Here is a 19,551-nt window from a genome sequence, read left to right on the forward strand (position 1 = left end):
GTCTGCCCGCTGCCTCCCCCCCTGCTGTAGGGCGGTTGAGTGGGAGGAGGCAGGCAGACTCCGGAGGCTGCATGGTGCACCCTGCCCCTGGGTGCACCGTCCCAGGCACCGGAGCAGCTTCCTCTATTGCTGCTGCCCCATACACTCCAGGAAAAGCATGTTTCTACTTATTTGTACTTATTTGTACTTCTACCTGTTTCTACTTATTTGTACTTATCAGTCAGCCCTCAGACTTTTTTCAACTAGGTGCGATACTTTTAAGTCTTGTAACATTCAAAGGAAGCGCTTGCTTAGGCTGCAGGTTCTGTAGTCCAGGTCCAGCTTCCGGTAATCCCAAGATTGCCCAAGCAATGGTAGCATTTGTGATGCTGCCTGTTTAGAGCTGGTTGTTATAACGTGACCTGGGGGAACCTCGTGGTTCCCCTGGCAACTGCTTGCACTTCCACAGGAAAGCCGCCTGACAGTTGGAAAACTCGCTGTGGACTATTTTTACTCCTCAAAGCACTAGGAAGAAAAACGACAGTTCAGGGCTGACCTGAGGATTTGAGTCTGGTTCCTTTAGTGCAGACAGATCTATGAAATGATGCAGTAAGACAGCAGACTTTTCAAATCCCTCCTGCCCCGCCCCCTTTAGCTGTAGGGGTGTGTCTGATTAATATCTGCCCTTACAAAAGCAAATATGGAAGCTGGGGGAATAAATCCTGCTAACAGTATGCCCCCAAATATGTGTCACTTGTGTAGCTATTTACTACTGCAGGCAAAACAAATAGCATCACAAGCGTTTGAATAGGGGCACTCCAAAAATGAGCATCAGATGCCTGCAAAAATGCTCTAAATGAGGAGGGGGTGTCCTGTTGTGCAGCCTGCATTTCTCAGTCTTGCAAGTGCCTGGCACTGCTGCTGCTGCCCCCCTCTTCTTCTTCTCCAAAGACCCAGTGACCTGTTATAGCAGCACACACTATATCATCATAGGAATTTGTATCCCAGCCTTCCTCCTAGTGAAGCCCAGGGTGGCAAACAGATATACAATTTGAAAAAAAATCAAAGCAAAGGACATTCTAAATCAGATTTAACATTCTAAAAAAAGGAGAAAAAAAGCTTAGGGGCACTTTCATTTTCCTACTCATTGAAATACTGCCCCTCAATGTGACCAAACTTAGATTCACAAAATGTTTAGGGATATGCATCCCCCTGCATTCCCTGGGAAAAAAGCACTGCTAAAAACAACTGTAATTATAAAACCTCAGAAAGCAGCTACTGTTAAAAACATTCTAAAAACAATTGACAATTAAAAACATTCCCCCATCTAATTATTTCAGGGTGCCCTAAACAATATTCTTCAGTCACCAAATGTTTTGGGTAAAGAGGGATGTTTTCAATTTCCTCTTTAAAGTTAATCATGATAGAGGCAGGTGCATATCACTAGGGAGGGCATTCCACAGCCAGGGAACCAGTGCTGAAAACAATCCTAGTATCATAAATAAGTACCATAGATAAAGGCCCTGGGGAGGCATGTTCCCACAGTGGCACAGAAACACTTTCTGAAGCACTCACTGCCACTTCTGCCCCTGTTGCTTCCCTGGCCCCCATCTAAGTTTGAGTTAGGGAAGAGGGATGTGGCATTGGTAGGCAGCAATGGCTGCCCTGATGACTCCCAAGAAGAGAGGAGAGGAGGCTGAGGGAATACTCCACAAGGTAGGATGTTCGAAAAAAGTGTGAGAGGCTGTCTGCTCTGCAGGCAAGGGGTGACTTAACTGGGCTCCTGAGCCCCACAGGAGTGCCACAGAAAGAATGTAGCTGATCAAGGGAGCCGCGGACCCAAAAAGGTTGGAAACCTCTGCACTAAGATTTTTTTTTTTAATAAAATTTTTATTAATTTTCCAATTTTTAACAAACACAACAAAAACAACATGAAAACAAACACAAAAAATCATAATTTCTTAACCTTATTTCCATAAGCCTCTTTTCTCGGACTTCCCCATACCTTCCCCTTTTTGCATCCTTTTTTTTTTAACAATTGTTCAACAACCCTTTTAGCCAATTAAATATAAATTCATTCTCCTTTTCAATTTCACCCTAAACTAAGCAAAATTTACCGCTGTAATTCTACGTCTTCCTCTCCCTTAGCATTTTAGCACTCCTCAATTTTATAGTAGCTCTTAAGATATATTTTAAACTTCTTCCAATCTTCTTCCACAGTCTCTTTCTCTTGGTCGCGGATTCTGCCGGTCATTTCTGCCAGTCCCATAAAGTCGATCACTTTCGCCTGCCATTCCTCCAGCGTGGGTAGCTCTTGTGTCTTCCAATACTTTGCTAGAAGAATCCTTGCTGCCGTAGTAGCGTACAAAAAGAAATTTTTATCCTTCCTCGGCACCAGCTGGCCGACCATACCCAAGAGAAATGCCTCTGGTTTCTTATGAAAAGTGCATTTAAGTACTTTCTTAATCTCATTATAAATCATTTCCCAGAAGGCCTTAATCTTTGGGCAGGTCCACCAAAGGTGGAAGAAGGTACCTTCAGTCTCTTTACATTTCCAACATTTGTTATTGGGCAAGTGATAAATCTTCGCGAGCTTGACTGGAGTCATGTACCACCTGTAAATCATTTTCATAATGTTTTCTTGTAAGGCATTACATGCCGTGAATTTAATACCAGTGGTCCATAACTGCTCCCAGTCAGCAAACATAATGTCATGACCTATGTCCTGTGCCCATCTAATCATAGCTAGCTTCACTGTCTCATCTATTGTATTCCACTTCAACAGCAAGTTATACATTCTTGATAAATTCTTAGTATTGGGTTCTAACAGTTCTGTTTCTAATTTCGATTTCTCCACCTGGAAACCGATTTTCCTGTCTTGTTTGTAGGCCTCCATTATTTGAAAATAATGGAGCCAATCCCGTACCTTGGACTTTATTTTCTCAAAACTTTGTAGTTTAAATTCACCACCTTCTTGTTCTAGAATTTCAGAATATTTTGGCCAATTAGTTCTCAAGGAAACCTCTGCACTAAGATTTCAGACTCAAATCACAGCATTCCCATAAAGCTCACACTGTCACCTTGAGCCTTTTGCAGCCTCTCAGTATAACCTACATTATAGGTTGTGAGGAAAAAATGTGTGAAGGTATCATGTACAGATCTCCAACAGATAAATGAAGTGAAATAAATTTTAAAATATATAATTAAAATAGGCCTAAATATATCTCTTAAATTTGTTGTTGTTTAGTCATTTAGTCGTGTCCGACTCTTCATGACCCCATGAACCAGAGCACGCCAGGCACTTCTGTCTTCCACTGCCTCCCGCAGTTTGGTCAGACTCATGCTGGTAGCTTCGAGAACACTGTCCAACCATCTCGTCCTCTGCCATCCCCTTCTCCTTGTGCCCTCCATCTTTCCCAACATCAGGGTCTTTTCCAGGGAGTCTTCTCTTTTCATGAGGTGGCCAAAATATTGGAGCCTCAGCTTCAGGATCTGTCCTTCCAGTGAGCACTCAGGGCTGATTTCCTTAAGAATGGATAGGTTTGATCTTCTTGCAGTCCATGGGACTCTCAAGAGTCTCCTCCAGCACCATAATTCAAATGCATCAATTCTTCGGTGATCAGCCTTCTTGATGGTCCAGCTCTCACTTCCATACATTACTACTGGGAAAACCATGGCTTTTATTATACGGACCTTTGTTGGCAAGGTGATGTCTCTACTTTTTAAGATGCTGTCTAGGATTGTCATTGCTTTTCTCCCAAGAAGCAGGTGTCTTTTAATTTCGTGGCTGCTGTCACCATCTGCAGTGATCATGGAGTCCAAGAAAGTAAAATCTCTCACTGCCTCCATTTCTTCCCCTTCTATTTGCCAGGAGGTGATGGGACCAGTGGCCATGATCTTCGTTTTTTTGATGTTGAGCTTCAGACCATATTTTGCGCTCTCCTCTTTCACCCTCAGTAAAAGGTTCTTTAATTCCTCCTCATTTTCTGCCATCAAGGTTGTGTCATCTGCATATCTGAGGTTGTTGATATTTCTTTGGGCAATCTTAATTCCGGCTAGGGATTCATCCAGCCCAGCCTTTCGCATGATGAATTCTGCATATAAGTTAAATAAGCAGGGAGATAATATACAGCCTTGTCGTACTCCTTTCCCAATTTTGAACTTTTAAATAGATACAGTTTTAAAAAAACACATTATTATCTTACAATATATAGTTCAAAACAAGCCTTTCATTGTGACTCGCATTGCATGCCCATCAACACACAGAGGAAAGTTGCCTCCAATGCCCAATTCAGGCATAGGCAAACTCGGCCCTCCAGAGGTTTCGGGACTACAATTCCAATCATCCCTGAACACTGGTCCTGTTAGCTGGGATCATGGGAGTTGTAGGCCAAAAATATCAGGAGGGCTGAGTTTGCCTATGCCTGGCCCAATTGGTTAATTTTACAGAAACTCAGAGAAGGCAGCCAAATCTGCAATCCTAGGCACACTCACCTGTGAGTTATGCATCCCTATAGCCACTTTCCCAGGCCCATTAGCCACAAATGGCTGCATGCAACACCCTTTCCTATGCTCGTTAAAGCCACATGAGGAACTTAGGCAAATTGCAAAGGTGCTTCTTCCAACCTTGTTGCATGGGGCATGCTCCATATGCTTCTCGTTAACAACTAATCACATCCTCCTGCTAAGCTCTTGGTCTTAGAACTATTTCTTTCATAATTCATTCATTCATTCATTCATTCATTCATTCATTTTATAGCTCTTTTTCTCCAGTCCCACTTCAGATGGTGGTTTTTTGGAAGGCAAGTGCTAAACATAGTTCACTGATTTGGACCCCATGGCAGAATATGGTTTAGAGCTCTCTCATAATTCTAGAACTTGTGCTCATCCAGTGAAACTGACTGGGGTCAGACAAAAGGAAGTAGTTCTTCACATATGGCATAGCTACAACTATTAACTTTGCTAACCAGAAGATTTCATGATAGCCCCCAACATAGAGACACTATGCCTCTGAATGCCGCCTGTTGAGAAACGTGAGTGGGAAAGGACTGTTGTGCTTATGTCCAGCTAGTGTCCTTTCCAGAATCATCTGGCTGGCCACTAGAGCTTGTGGGAACATGTGAGATACGGTTTTGAGAAGCTTTGGGCAGCTTCCTGCTCTCCAAATGTTTTGAACTACAACTCCCTATTGTACCAAGTCTGCATATCAAACTTCTGTTCAGTCAGAAGCTTAGCCTTACTGGGAAGATCACAAGAAAACAGTTTGCAGACCTTAGCATCAGCACTTGCCTTATCAGGGTCTCAAGGCCAACCCTGACCAGTGTGCTAATTGGTAATGCATTCCTCAATTCGAAAGTCAAGTGGGCGTCACCAGCTGGGAGTTTTAAAAAGTTAGCAGCGCCTTCTGATTAGCTACCAGTTACATGGTACAGCTAACACCACAGCTGTGCCCGCTCTTGCCGCATTTTTCTTACTTTCTGTCTCCTTGAGCAACATCTCTCTGAGGGGCCAAGGTATGCCGGTAAGAAGTTATGCTGTTTAAGTTTCTTATTTTATTCATATTTGGTAACAGGCTCATGCTATACTGCTAAATTATTTAATCTAAATATCTAATTATTATATTTAGAATCTAATTGTTATTTATAAATGTATGTTCTACAAGTTGGTGTGGTTATTTGGGTAGTTTTTGTCTAAAATGTTTGAAGGGCACCAGGTTGGCAGGTGTTGCTTTGGAAGATTGTCTGAGTTGTCTTGAGTCAGTGTTGGTAGACTTTTCTGAACTGGAACTTTGCTTAAGCCTTAGGAGAAAATGAGCCTAATTTCTATTCCGATGGATAATAATTGCTTTTGCTGCCTTGCAGTCTGGGAGCAGTTAGTGTGTACTGTTTCTCCCCATTTCTTCATTGGTATGCATTGAGCCTTGCTATCGTTACCTGCTCCTGGTTCATAAGACCTCTATTCTTGAACATACTGAATTTTGCTGGGCTTTCCTTTTTGGAACTTGGTAGCATTGCAAGTTATGAAGTAGAAAGAGCGCGGCATTTCTTGCGTATGTAAGTCAGTGAGAAACAGTCTTGAAACTGGACGCTGGGAATAGAGACCTTGATGTCAGGTAATCTCAGGAGCGCAATTTGTTAGATTTAATGCAGCAACCATGAAGAAGCAACTGAACCTCTGCCATTATGATCAGGGTTTACTCTTACTAGCTCCAGCTGCAGCTTTTATTGTGTCCTTTCTGAGAAAACAACTTCAAATTGCAGGGCTTTGTAGCTTCGCTAAAAGCACTGTCCCCATTTACCCTCTGTAGCTCCAGTTTCTAAAACAAGCAGGTTCTTATGGAGTTAACATTGCTTTTAGAAATAAAATAAAAATAAAGCAAGCGCTTGTTGCATAATACTACCCGTTGTTTCCTTGCCACCCCCCCCAACTCACATTTTTTATACCTTCTAAAATGTACCGTAATTGGTGGCACCTTTTCTTCCAGATTTCAAAATAGTTAATGCAAACTTTCCGTGGGAGTGTGTGTGTTAAACCTTGAGAAGCCTGCCACCATCAGTCCTGGGGAAGAAGCATTGTGTTTGAATTTAAAATGGGGGTTTAAAATTGTTGTTTAGGCTGCATTCTCTCGAGGTCATCTGTAACGGCTGTATGTTGGCACTGGGTAAATGGTCACCATTTCACTCATTCTGTTATCCTTTTGTGTCTCTTTCTCCCCTTTACCTGATACTGTATAGGCAGCTTGGCTTGGAAGAGAGCTTTTTTTAAGAGAACAAAAACACACACACTTTCATCTCTTTACTTTATACCTGGCCATGCTCAGTTGTTTTCCTTCCTTCCTTTTTTTCACCCCCCCCCTTTGAATTGTTGGACTTTGGAAGAGAGTTTTAAAAGGGAAATGGAAAATGAGATCAATGTGAGAATAATGTCCACTGCAAGGCAACTCCATATATTGTGCATCCAGATATTGTCCTTTACACTAGCTTGTGGAAAATGTGACCTCTGTTTCTCCAAAGCAATTATCAGTAAGTTTGGAAGTGTATGGGGTTTTCTGTGTTTTCATTTTAAACAATGACTCTGTTCTAAATCAATAGGCAAGGGCCGTAGCAGCCTCCTGTCTTCCTATAAATTTGTGCGCACAATTTCTCTGCCTTAAAAATGAGTTCCAAATAGCTGTTGTCTCACTGAGCTTTGGAAGTTTGTATTAATCAGCTAGTTTGCATATTGTTGCTTCATTAACCTACTTGTTTTAAATGTTTCTAAATTTCATAGAAGGTATGCTGTTATTGAAGGAATTTACCTTGTGTGTGAATTATTCCTCCTGAAAAATCACATTTTAGGTTAGCAGCTAAACACCGACTTTAAAAAAGAGAGGATACTCATGTGGTATGTGTGTTAACCCAGAAAGGCATTTTAAATAAGTAGTCTGGAAATTACAAATATTAAAGCTTTTACTGTATTGCATTGTGTTGTTTAGTCGCTTAGTCGTGTCCGACTCTTCGTGACCCCATGAACCAGAGCACGCCAGGCACTTCTGTCCTCCAATGCCTCCCGCAGTTTGGTCAAACTCATGATGGTAGCTTCGAGAACACCATCCAACCATCTCGTCCTCTGTTGTCCCCTTCTCCTTGTGCCCTCCATCTTTCCCAACATCAGGGTCTTTTCCAGGGAGTCTTCTCATGAAGTGGCCAAAGTATTGGAGTCTCCAGCTTCAGGATCTGTCCTTCCAGTGAGCACTCAGGGCTGATTTCCTTAAGAATGGATAGGTTTGGTCTTCTTGCAGTCCATGGGACTCTCAAGAGTCTCCTCCAGCACCATAATTCAAAAGCATCAATTCTTCGGGGATCAGCCTTCTTTATGGTCCAGCTCTCACTTCCATACATCACTACTGGGAAAACCATAGCTTTTACTATACGGATCTCTGTTGGCAAGGTGATGTATCTACTTTTTAAGATGCTGTCTAGGTTTGTCATTGCTTTTCTCCCAAGAAGCAGGCGTCTTTTTATTTCGTGGCTGCTGTCACCATCTGCAGTGATCATGGAGCCCAAGAAAGTAAAATCTCTCACTGCCTCCATTTCTTCCCCTTCTATTTGCCAGGAGGTGATGGGACCAGTGGCCATGATCTTCATTTTTTTGATGTTGAGCTTCAGACCATATTCACCATAAAAAAAAACAACGAAGATCATGGCCACTGGTCCCATCACCTCCTGGCAAATAGAAGGGGAAGAAATGGAGGCAGTGAGAGATTTTACTTTCTTGGGCTCCATGATCACTGCAGATGGTGACAGCAGCCACGAAATAAAAAGATACCTGCTTCTTCGGAGAAAAGCAATGGTCCTCAAGAAAGGTTGGAAATAGAGGATAGAGATATTCTGCTGTTTCCTCTATACAATTTATAGCCTATACAATTAAATTAAGTTCTACTCAGTGAAGACCCAATGAAAATAATGAATCAACTTCATTGTGTCTACTCTGAGTAGGACTAACATTGAATGCCTGTTGGTAAAGGAATCAAGTCATCAAAGCATCTGTACTAATAAAGTAATTATAATGAACAAATTGATTTTTGGGTGGGGTGGTGTTTGGGGAGCAGCAGAGAGATAATGGCTTGCCAAAGGAGAGGTTTGGAGAGGTTTAGTGCTGCTGATGGAAGAGATTATACAAGGTGTTTGTGACATCTTTGATGTGCTAAGCTGGAAGTAGATATTTCTGGTCCATAATGAAATTTATAGAGGTCCCCCTCCCCCCCTGCAATTGTGCATTATGTTATTACCATGCCCTTTCCCCAGTGTTGCTGCTAGACAAATAACTGTTACTTTAGCACTTCTGTGCCAGCTGTTGAAATTTCTGTGTGTTGACTTTTTTTTAAAGAATGCTTTAAAGGCAGAAGCAAATTAGTAGGCAGTAGCTTTTAATGTATTTTAATAGAGTGTTTGTCTGCAGAGAGGAAAGGCTGAAAACCTCTCTCCTTTTGAGAAAGAAGCTGGAATAAAAATCATACAGGGTCTCCCTCTCTCCCTCTCACACATGCATGCAGTGCCTGCTGCAAGGCATTGATGCTGCACTGAAAGGCTTTCAAAAGGTATGTGCACTGATTTGTCATAAAAGATGATAGCTCAACATTAGGCAGTTTGGTCACATATGTTATGTCGGGCAGCAGTTTGATCAGTTGAAGCCCATGTTGTAACACAAGACAAAATACATTGGTAAAGCTTGCTTTCTTAGTGTGGAGCAGCGAAAAGACTCCCTGAAATCTAATGCAAACATCTATTAATGCCAATGATGTCCTCATGCAGTGACATGTAGCATGCTTGAGTAGAAGCAGCCTGCTTTCCACACCCTTCTGCACCCTCCTTCTCTCACTGGAAGACATAGTGGGACGGGAGGAAGTTCCCCAAAGAAGAATTTATCCACCCAGCCCTGCATTCAGTTAGCAGTTATTTTGCCTCTGAGTGCTGCATTACAGCTGCGCCTGCTCTCCGAGGCATTGGGAAATATGCACAGTGGAAATGACTTGTAAATAGAGCAGCGCAGAGGGTTAATGGGAGTACACAGCATAGGAGTGCAAAAGGTGTTCATAAAGCCGTGTCTGTCTGTGTTTGTGTGCAGAAATCCTCTCCGGGATTGTTAATTAGGGCACCTGGTGTAGATCCTCTTTTTGGGAGGGTGGGAGCCAGCTTTATCAATCGACATAGAAAGTGACACTGCAGGTTTCCTCATTTTGATTAAGATGCTTATATAAATAATTAGGCACTTTTGGTTTATTGCTCTCTTTCTCTCTTGCTCTGTCTCCCTCCTTTAAACCTGTTTTTCATTTCCATACACAGTAAAAATTGGCAAATGCATTTTATTTTGAGGAGGTAGCACCCCCCCTTCTAACAATAAACAAGCACTTGCTGCTTTATAATGCACAATTGCCATTTATGTTTCTTCTGTTTCTCCCACCAATAAGTCCAATGGGCTAAATAATTGGGATTTCAAGAGCTGCCTTTTCATATTTTGGTTTCCACAATGGGCGAATCAGGAATTCAGGACCCCCTCTATACAGGAACAAAACATCCCCAAATCTTTCTCTCACACACCCCTTTTAAATATAGCAACCCTAGGTAAGGTGCTAGGTTTCTTTTTTCTTCCTTTCCATTTTTAAGCTAAGAGGGCTGCATTTAAACTGGAGCTCAGCTTTGTATCCCACTATCTGAATAGATCTCTCAAACATTACATCTGTACTTGAACTACTCCTCCGTAAAACAAAAGTGATGCCTTGAACTCCCCAGGTTATTGAGGAAATAAAACACATTCAGAACTAAGAAGTGTTTTCATGGGCTGCAGAGAGGGTTGCATGTATTTATTGTGGCCATTCTCACACCGCACACAGAATTTAGTGTCTGGCTTGTTAAATGGCGCTGTGAGAAATTTAGCTTTGCAAATTCTGATTTATTTCCAAAGATAGCAGCTGTCCAAAGCTGCTGGAAGAACTGGGAAGTCTGAATCTCCCTCCTTGACTGCCCTGTGTGGTGAGGCATTATACCTGCCTGCAAGCTGGAACATCTCCCTGGATAGTGGAAGGGTTTCCATCCAGGTCAGCCACTGGCTCTCCTTAACAGGAAGGACTACAAGGGCCTCCTGCTCAGACTGGAACTTTGCCTAGGCAGCAGTGGCCTTTCTGTCTGTTCTCTGCCTTAACTGCCTTTGCACTGACCCCTGAGAACCTTACTTGCTTCATGCTGCCATTTAAAGACACCAGAAGAGCCCTGTTGAGTCAGACTAAATCCTATCTAGTTAGTTCCCACAGTGGTCAACCAAAGGTCCATGGGAATCCCCCAGCAAGGACCTGAGTACAATGGTACTCCCCCTTTCATAGACTCATAGAATTGTAGAGCTGGAAGGGACCCCGAAGGGTCATCTAGTCCAACCCCTGCAATGATGGCTGATTATGGTGGAATCTAGACATACACAAAAGCTATGAAAATTTGCCATAAGCTCACCATCACCATCTAGTGTCACATTTGTATAATGCATTTAAAACATCATATGCAGTCCTCTGCTTTCTCTCTTCATGCTATAATGGGAACTGCAAAGTGAGCATGTGTTAAATTTGCATATGATAGAATTCAGAATTTTGGGAGGGTATGAAATGCAGGATATGTATCTTCCTGAGAGCAGATCTTGTGTATATGACAGAATTGTGTCTTTAACCCACAGTGTCTGTGCATGCCAGCTTCCCATGCTCTGACATCAGGCTTCAGTTCACAACCTTAAGTGCATTGTTTATTTATAAAAGTATTTCTATACCACCTTATCCTGCTGTTGTAAGGCTGCCATGCTGTAGTTCGCGTGTCTGCCAATAGGTGGCCACAGAAACTCCAGGGTGATGACAGAGCAGGCAGGTGAGCAAGTCAGCAGCACAGGTGGCAGGTCACAACACCAGTAATGTGGAGTGTTAAAAAAGGCACCATGTCTTGATTTCACAACCTGGATCAGTCTACTGTCACAGCGTGCCAGTCAGTAAATCACGCACAGTTCAAAATTGGAATTTACTCCTCAGCAGCAAAAACACAATCTCCACAGACTTGGCTGAGCATCAGGTCTAATGAGCACAGCAGCTCATTCCCTGTGGGTCTGACTCTATGAAATGGAGTGGGTCTGACTCCAAAACTGAAAGTCCCCACGTCCCCTTAGCTAAGTCCCCTTCTTTCCAGGGCTTGTTCCAAGCAATTGGAGACTGTGCCTGCATGCATGTCTTTCCTGCTTTTTCATCAGGAGGGGGAGACACTCTTCACCAGCCTGACTCTTGGCATCCCTAATCCTACTCTGCTGCTTCAGCTTCTTGACTTCGGTCTACCACAGACTCTTCCATTAAGTCCTGTTACCTCTTCAGCTTCTGACACCTCCTCTTCCCAGTTTTCTCCCTCTGACCACTCATCATTGTCCTATCACCACTCCTTGGGCTCTGAGCCTTCTTCCCTTGAGGGTACCCCAGCTGGTTTCTCCCACTATTCCTCTGTGTCCAGCCAGTCCATGGCACCTATTCTACACAAAGAGAGGGAGAACCCAACACAGGGCTGCCATTTTCAGTGGCATACTGTGTTGACCATCATGTCCTTTTCTGCCCAAAGAAGGCTCACTACTGAGGCTTTTATGTTGGATTCTCTTTGCCTGCTTTCTAACCTAAACAAATCAACACACCAAGTGAGTGTTTTAAAAGTTAGAATGAGAAGATCACAGATTCTGTTATCATGGAGCTGGGGCTTTGCCTCTTTGCTTGAAGCAGTCACTAATTGCAAACTGCTTTTGTTCCACGGTGCTGATCTCTCTCTCATGTTGCTTCACCCACCCAAGCCTTTGCATTATTTGTTCTTAATCCATTCCTTCTCTTGATGTTGTTTGCAGATCTCCTGTGTTCCTAGCACTGTTCCTAGGAGTGTTAGAGACCAGCTGGGGAGAAGGGAATGCTTCTAAACAAGCCTATGAGTATTTCTTACTGAGGACTGCTTCCATGGTAAGTCGGCAAAGATGTTGCATACATTTCACACTTGCATAGTATCTTCCTGTTGGATTTGCTGCTGTCACAGCTCTTGGAGTACAAACTCTGCTCTGGGGATGCCAGCTTTGCAGAGCCTGATAGTAATTTGTACCTCCAGCTCCCCCTGCTGCCCCTCTTACTTATTAAAAAGGTAAAGGACCCCTGACAGTTAAGTCCAGTCGCTGACGACTCTGGGGTTGCGGCGCTCATCTCGCTTTACTGGCTGAGGGAGCCAACGTTTGTCCTCAGACAGTTTTTCCGGGTAATGTGGCCAGCATGACTAAGCCGCTTCTGGTGAAACCAGAGCAGCGCATGGAAACACCGTTTACCTTCCTGGCAGAGATACCTATGTATCTACTTGCACTTTGTGCTTTCGAACTGCTAGGTTGGCAGGAGCTGGGACAGAGCAACGAGAGCTCACTCCAGTGTGGGGATTCGAACTGCCAACCTTCTGATTGGCAAGCCCAAGAGGCTCGGTGGTTTAGACCACAGCGCCACCCGTGTCCCTCTTACTTATTAGCAGCCCCCAATAATCCCACCACCCCTTCATCCCTTGGGGGCAGAGCCACCCAGTTTGGGAACCACTGGACTATCCTATCTTACAAGGGTTTTTGTGAGGATAAAAGGAGTGGTGAACAGAGCTGCGGTCACACTGCCCTAAGCCCTTTGGAAGAAAGGAAGAAATAGAAATGCAGTGTATATACTCTTTTAACTCTTGACACCCACAGGCAGTTAATATTTGCTAATGAAGAGAGGATGTGAATTGAAATATCTGAGATGCTCAGTGGGACTCTAGGAATGAAGAGATAATTTGGTTAAGAGAGATGCATGTTGATTTCACTTATTGTAATTTCATTCAGCTCTTTTCTGATCTTCAGCTGCTGCATTCATCTTTGCTTTGCCAGTCTTTTTACTGTGACGACCTTTTGCTGTTACAATGTGAGGTATTCCTGCCTCTCCCTAATGAAAAGGAAAACCTTTTTGCCACATCTCTCTCCTGACCTTGGCGTACTTGGGAGCCAGTGCACTCAAATAGGAGAGCAGGGAATAATAATTGCACTCTTTGCGCTGTCTCTCTCGAGCATTGATACCTGCAGCTCTTGTGCCTTGACAGTTAAATCTGAAGATTACAATTGTTTTGGGAGAATCACAGTCACTTTGCTCTGCTCCTGCAAGCAGTGTTTTATTATTCAGTTAAAAATGTGTATTTTTGGAATAGGTCTCCAGTAGATCTAAGGAAATTAGATCTGTGACTGGTTGTCTGGGTCTTTTTCTATCTGTGTCAAGCTGACAGTTATGCTGGCATTGGGTTAAACTACACATTACATGTGAACACTGCATGGGAGCCATTGTGGTGGGAGTGCTGGGTTAGAGTACTGGGAGACTGGGGTTCAAATCACCACTTAGCCATGAGCTCACTGGGTGTCTTTGGGCTGGTCACCACCTCTCAGTCTAAACTACCTCACAGGGTTCTTGTGGGGATAACATGGAGAGGAGAAACATGTACTCCAAGGTGTCCTTGGAGAAAAGGGTGGGATAGAAGTGTAACAGAAAGCAAACGACGAAGCACCTGTGACTGTTGCTTGACATACCTTTCATCTTCAAAAAGCGACTATTTTGGCCCTAGAAGCATTGTAGCTCAGAGCATCTGATTCACATGCAGAAAGTCCCAGGTTCAATCCCCATCATATCCAGGTAGAGAAGGAAATGCTCCTGTCCTGAAACCCTGGAGAGCCACTGCCAGTCATTGCAGGTGATACTCAGCTAGATGGACCAGTGCTCTGACTTAATAGAAGGCATCTTCCTGTGTTCTTATGTACTTTAGATAGGGGTGACTTTAGATGGTGGAAATGTGGCCAGAGTTACCCATTTCCCACCCAATGTTCTCAGTCCTGTCCTCCTGAAGTGGCTTTTCAAGCATGCAAGAAGACTACCCATAGGTAGTTTGGCTCATAAAACCGTTTCTAAAACTTCACTTCTGAGAGCAAGTTTAAGAGGACAGCACTAATCTGTCATCCCCCTGTTTTGGGGTGACCCTCTGCTGAAGTTTGGGTTAAAGGAAATGGGGGAGGGGGGTTAGAGATGATGTGCAAGGGAACTTAGGGCCTGCTCAGAGATGGGCACTTAATCTTTTAACTGTTGCTATATTTGCCTCAGTTCCCCAGACCAGTTACGGTACTCAATATTATATTTCTTGTTTTGAGTTGTGTGTGCGCACCACAGAAGCTGAGTAAAGTGGTTAAGCTCACCTCAGGAAACAGGTGTGTAGCAGTTATCTTTACTAGGCCAACACTAAAATCTCTTTATACTTACACTATTTACAGATGTTGCAAGTAGTCATCTCTGAGCTTATACAAAGTCCTGTCTGTGCTTGGCTCCACATGCCAAGTCCTGAGTTCAGTGGCTTACAAAGTCCTGCAACTCTTCACAAAATCTCCAAAGTGTTCCACAATTGCAATTCATCTCCACACTGTTGCAAGCTCTGCATCAAGGTTTTTCTCTGGAGGCCTTAGTTTCCTCCAGAGAGGAGTGAACTGGGGTTTGCAGAGAAACACTCTATAAAGTGCCTTTAATGGATAACACGTGGGACACGTCACACAACACTGAAATTTTGGTTGTTGACTTTACCAGTTCTACTTGATTGAAATTTCTGGGTGAGTCATGAGATTGAGATGCTGGGGCCAAGGCTGGATTTGCCAAAATGAAAAGATGTTTGTGCAGAAAGCTTCTGGAGAACTTGGAATCCCTTTTATGATATCCAATTGACTTGGAGTTAAACAAAGATAGCTGATGTCTGAAATGTGTGCTTCTGAAGATCCCAGGTGATTCAAGAAAGGAACCATGAAGCTTGCTGAATGTTCTCAAGGGAAAATATAAAGTTTACGTGTCCTGTCACTTGTGGAGTGTGACACAACTGTGTTGTTTTTTGCTTTGCTTTGCTCAGAATATGCATATTGAGAAGTGGTGCATTATTCTCTGTTTAAGCCTAACTTGTTTTTCTTTAGTAGCCTGGTAACCATAGGCAAACTTGAATTGCATGGAGGTGAGTGAATAGGTTGGTGTAGGAAGGATGAAGCACTGCATCCATCCAGGGCAGGCCACTTTCCCATCTCCTGGATGTGAGAACTTAGGATGTGCAACACCATTGCCTTTTTAGGGTTTAGAATGATCAGGATGCCCTTTGTCCGGAAGAAAGACATCACATCATTGCTGTGCCAGCTAAAACTAGTAAACTGCACCCATTGCCACCACCATACCTGCTCTTTTTGAGGGGGGGGGGAGCATTGTGTTTCAGTCACACCCAGTTTCTTTCCATTGTGGTTCATTTGTATGTCCACCATACTTCCATATGGAAGTGTCCACCCACCACAGAGCACCATATGGGTGCCTTCCAGATCTGATGTTCATAGAGAAAAATACAGTGGGAACTGTCCTAGAACAATGGGTTTTCTAGCTACACTATTTATGGGTTATACCATGCCCAGTTCTCTGGCTTCTTAAAATGTTTATAGAATCTCCGTTTATCCTCCTGATTTTCATTAATCTTAAAACTTTGATTAAAGCAGTTGTTGGTGGGGGAGGAAGTGTCTGTTACAAAGGCCAATAGCAATTACATCACAGGAATGTATTTAGATTTTACTTTCTTTCGGGGGGGGGGGACTCCCAGAGGAATGACCATGTTAAGCTGTGAAGATACTGGCAGAGGAAGTGTGCTAAAAAGCAATTAGTCGAAAATTTAGCAAAGTAGATTGAAAACCAAGTCTGCCTTCCCTCAGAATAGGCAGACTCTTGGCTGAGGCAATCCATGTGTTGTATTCTGGGCAGGAATTATGAGGGATACAAAGGAAAGGGTGGGGAGAATTCTACAGAGAGAGATGGGTTTGGTTCTCCAGGAATATCTTTTTGGGCCATGTGTGGACTTAGGTAGAACCGCTTAACAGGTACAACACACCAAAACAGATGGGATTTCTCAATGCCTTACTGTGGCCAAAAAAATAATATTTATAAAGGAAATGTGTGCATGTGGGATGCTGTCTTTGACCATATTATTGTTTCTGTTTTGTGTCCCCCATCCCCCCGCCCTGCTTTGTTAAAAAGCTAAGTAAAATGGGCAGATTGGCCTGCCTGGGGAATAAAACAGAACAGCTGGTGCAGTTCTAAGGAGAGCAGGGTAGAATAAATGGAAGGTTGCATGAAGCACCCCCTCTTTTCTTTTATAGAGGGAGCCAAATATGAAAAAAGAGAAACCAGTCTTGCTCTGACAGTGAAGCAGAATGTTGATTTTGCTCAGCCCCTCCCCCCTTGCCCTACTCCCACTTCTGGCATGCCTGTGGCACTCTTGTCAGATGCCCAAAAGTTTCCTCTTCCTTTAAATGGCTTTGCCCTTTATGTATATATTTCACTTAATTTATGAATAATTTCCAAAATGATTTAACAAGAAAAACACCAACAACAAAAAGCAGATTTAAAAACAAATTTAAATCCAGACTGAGATGGATGGATAGATAGATAGATAGATAGATAGATAGATAAATAGACAGACAGACATGTATATGTCTGATAGACAGACAGACAGAAAGACAGACATGTATATATGCACTTGGAAAGGCTTGTTGGGAAACTAAGACCTCCAGCAGGCACCAACGAGATAATGGAGATGGCACCTGTCTGATATGCAGTGGGAAGAAGTTCTAGAGGACAGATGCCACCAAACTAAAGGCCTGTCATACAGAACAGCCTCCCTCTTGATATGGTATCTACAATATCAATCTTGAGGATAGCTGGGGTGTGGGAGTGGAGGTTCCCATACTGACCAGGTCATCTAAGGAGGCTTTGTAAAAAAATCCACTCCCACATCCTAGAATGGTAAGAATTGGGGACTACCAGTATCACTATGCCTCAAAAGGCTCTCTTGTCAATAGTTTAGAAATCCCTTTTACAGAACCTATGGGGAGCAAGGATTATTGTCTCCTTCTGTCCTATCTGCAGTTATTAGCGTTAAGGCATCCTTTCTCTCAGAGAAACATGCATTATGTGAATTGCGGATTTTAATGTAAAGGTGTCGGGTAACTCTAAATATAAATTAAAGGAATGCCAAATGTAAGACTAAACAAAAGGGTAGAGACATAGGAAAAAAGAGAGTAAATGAAGTGGAAATTGCAGGCAAATAGACAATGGCACAAAGAAATGCATCTTCATATTTTACAGAAATCTTTTCTCTCAGAATACCTGTTCTAAATATATCTTAAAAGCAGAACTGAATTGATTATTTTACAACAAAGAAGAAAACTAACGAAGATTGCAACCAACAACCAAACAAAACTATGTTGACTGACAGTCCTAATCTACCTTATTAGATGTTGCAATTAACACTCTACATGTCATGATTTCATCATGGCAGAGGGAAATAAATGCAGGATCATTCCAGCTATGGCCCAACAGCACAATATTGCTCCTTCCTCTTTTTGCCATAATGTTGCAGATATGGGGTAACAGAATTTGGTGGCGCCAGGGCACCCGTAATGGAACTCCAATCAGCAACCTGGCTGCTGCATTATTAACCAGTTGAAGTCATCTTTAAGGACAACCTTAATAGCTGGGGAACTCTGAAAGTATTTGGTACATGTTTATTATTTTTTTGGAAATTTTATTATATACCGGTATATATTTGGGAATTTAAGAATAGCAGGGACCCGCAACAAAATGATCTTTGCTTCTTCCAGTACACTGGCATTAGTTTGCCTGTCTTCCCAAGTGATATGTAAAAAAATTTGGAGACACCATTGATGGAATCTTTTAAGGAGTTAGAGATGGTGTTTATAAATGGTCCATGTTTCACAAGCATACAGTGAGGTTGGTAGTACAATAGCTTTGTAAACAAGCATTTTGGTTTCCCTGCAAATGTCCCGGTCCTCAAACACTTCAATCGGGAGAAAGTTGCACTCTCAGAGCTCAGGCAATGCTGGATTTCAGCAGCAACGTCGGCCCTTGTGGAAAGATAGCTACCCAGGTAGGAGAAGTGATCAGCACTTTCCAACGTTACACCACTGAGTTGGATTTGTGTCACTGCAGAGCAATTGTTTTATGCTTGTTTGTGCAGCACTTTGGTTTTTTGGATGTTGAGTGATAGACCAAGCTTTTTGTAAGCTTCTGCGAAGCTATTTAGGATGGTTTGGAGGTCATCCTATGTTGTCATCAGCATACTGAAGTTCTATGACAGAAGTTAAGGTAACCTTACTCTTTTCTTTCAGCCTGTTCAGATTAAGGAGCTTTCCATCTTTTCGATATATGATTTCTACTGGATGTGGGGAGTTTCCATTTGACAAAGTGTAGAATCATAATAAATAGAGAAAATAATAAATAGAGTTGGGGCAATAATGCAACCCTGTTTAACACCTGATCCCACTGTGAATGGTTCACATTGAAGCTGGGGGGGGGGGGCTAGCCAGGATTTTTGCCCTAGGTGAAGCCTCCAGAGGGTTACTATTGAGGCTTCTAGTCTCTGTGTGTGTACGCAAATGTGCATGGGGTGGGGGTCTGTTACCCGGGTGAAATAAAGCCTAATATCAGCCCTGGTTGGAGACCTTTGGAGGAGGCATTTTTTTAAAAAAAAGTTTTTTTATGAACTGCCCTAGTAGGGCAGTAATTGCTTCTTGATAATTTGTCACCCCCTCCATCATGGAACCTGGGGCGGCCTGCCCCTCTTCTCACACCCCTGGTTCTGCCTTCACAGCAGTGCATAGTGTTCTTCCTACTTCCTTTCTGTTTCCCAAGAACCCTTCTTCCAAGCAACCCCCTCATCTGCTTGCTCCCCTTATGCAGATGCCTGTTTTTCAAAAGGGCACATTTTTCCTGTGTGACATCTCGCCTCCTGTAACCTTCCCCTCACCAGCAGAGTACCTCTTGCTGCTATTATGGTTTCCACTGATGTATTAATGACTTGCTTCCAGCACCTTTTGTCATTCTTACCAACTTCTATACCTGGCCTGGCACCTTCTCTCCCATACTCCAAATATTAAATTCTACCATTCATTAATTTCCTGATTCGAGCA

At 43.0% G+C, this 19,551-nt stretch overlaps 1 protein-coding gene across 2 annotated transcripts in view; it reads left to right on the forward strand.

The window, feature by feature from the left end:
• The window catches only part of NEXMIF (neurite extension and migration factor), a 233,617-nt gene that overhangs the window by 120,308 nt on the left and 93,758 nt on the right, over positions 1-19,551 (forward strand). For both annotated transcript variants that reach the window (XM_079961208.1, XM_079961209.1), the window contains exon 2: positions 12,367-12,475. The gene's annotated coding sequence lies outside the window, so the exon portion shown is untranslated. The remainder of the gene's footprint in view (positions 1-12,366; positions 12,476-19,551) is intronic.

Source organism: Podarcis cretensis (genome assembly GCF_951804945.1).
Source record: "Podarcis cretensis genome assembly, chromosome: Z".
NCBI classification, from domain to species: Eukaryota; Metazoa; Chordata; class Lepidosauria; order Squamata; family Lacertidae; genus Podarcis; species Podarcis cretensis.